This window comes from Octodon degus, unplaced genomic scaffold (assembly GCF_000260255.1).
Source record: "Octodon degus isolate 3935 unplaced genomic scaffold, OctDeg1.0 scaffold00073, whole genome shotgun sequence".
In the NCBI taxonomy this organism is placed as follows: domain Eukaryota; kingdom Metazoa; phylum Chordata; class Mammalia; order Rodentia; family Octodontidae; genus Octodon; species Octodon degus.
This window is the reverse complement of record NW_004524649.1, coordinates 84,918-86,650: the sequence shown is the minus strand read 5'-3', so window position 1 is coordinate 86,650 and position 1,733 is coordinate 84,918. Positions and strand designations below refer to the sequence as shown.

The 1,733-nt window shown below is 38.9% G+C and overlaps 1 pseudogene; it reads right to left on the bottom strand.

Moving 5' to 3' along the window:
* Positions 1-939: 939 nt before the first annotated feature.
* On the bottom strand, positions 940-1,443 carry LOC101564071 (annotated as a pseudogene).
* Between the last annotated feature and the right edge of the window lie 290 nt (positions 1,444-1,733).

The following is a 1,733-nucleotide window of genomic DNA, read 5'->3' as shown; positions in this document are numbered from 1 at the left end:
AAAATCAATTCAGAAACACTATCAGGCAAGCATGCAGAATTCAAAATATTTAAAAAATGCAAATCCCAGTTGCCCAAATACATTCCTCAGGCAAAGGTGAATTTGAAGGTGCTCGACAGAACTAAAAGCAAGAGAAACAGAAAGACACTTAAAAATCACCAAAATTGATTCCCTGGTTTTATAAATGAGAGCAGACTCAAACTGGTGAAGCTCACAGGTGAGATCACGTACACAGATCTAATTCCTGGTAATATTTCTAGTTACATATGCTTAAAATACAAGGAGACAAATACCCAGAAACATTAATTACACTGATTTAAATAAAATTGCTCAAAACAGACAAAGAGGAAAGAAGTGGAGCCGTTAGTACAGCACAGTAACACATCAATTAATGTTTGCGTAAATAGAAAGGTCTCATTTTAACAGTTTTCAAAAATACAATCAAATCTCTATCCAACTTTCATTTGTAAGAAAATGCGCTAGCTTCAAAAATGAACATTCACCACTTTCCTACACCTTTTCACTGTTTTCCTTTTTTTGTGGTTCTGGGGCCAAATCTAAAGCCTCATACACGCTGCACAAGTACTCTATCCTCAGCTGCAACCCCAGCCCTTTTGCGTATTCTTTAAAACTTAAGCATTGGGTGTTTTAATGGTTTATGTACATTTTAACTACAAGGCTAAGGAATAAACAAAATTTGTATTTTGGTAACTCATAGTGTTTTTATAAAATGAAAAGCTCTCTATTAAAATACACTTTTCACTGGGAAAAATAAATAATTGACAAATGTATCTACACAAAGTAAACATTAACTTTGGTAGATTTCAGTGTAGGACAGTCCACTAATAAGCATATTTGCCCTTATTCTCCCAGTCGTTCAACTTCTGAGCTTAGAATTTTTAAAATCTTTTTGAGATTTTATTATGTCGAGATTGGTTTTCATTCCACATCATCTTTAGCCAAGCTCTGAGCACTTACAATTCTCTGACTAATTGTTGGGAGCTTAGTGAGAAGCATCTGGAACACCAGTGGTGGAAGAGTTTGCTGTAACACCTGCAGCAACTGCTGTGGCTGTCCACATACAGCAATTGCATTTGTCAGATGGTCCACACCCTTCTCATATTCACCTTGAGCCAGTAACTCTTCACCAACCTGTATTTCTTCAAGGAAAAATTTCTGAACAGCTTCAGCATCTTTAAGGTCAGGTAACTTAGAAAGTCCAGCTCTCTCCTTGGCAAGCTTCTGTTTCTTTCTTCGTTCTCGAAGCCTGTTCTTGAAGTTGGGATCACTTCGCTGCTTGCGGTCGAAGTAAATGCAGTACCCAATGAAGAGGGCCCCGCAAACGCAGGCGGCGATGGCGCTGTTCCGACCCACCATCTCCTTTCGACTTCACTGTGCCCAGCGCAGCGGGCCCGCTCCAGAGAGGTCGGCCACAAACCTGAGAGGCAATGGTACCTCCGCAGCCAAAGCTGCTGAAGAAGAATTTAACTTCTTCTTTACCTATTCTTCTTCCTTTTATTTCTTTCTCTTGTCTAATGGCTGTAGCTAATGATTCCAGAACTACATTGAATAAGAGTGGTGATAGAGGACATCCTTGTCTTGTACCAGGTCTAAGAGTAAAAGGTTTCAGTTTTTCCCCACTTAGGATTATGTTAGCTGTTGGGTTTTCATAAATGGTTTTTACCATATTGAAGTAGAGGCCATCTATTCCAATTTTCTGTAGGACTTTGAAC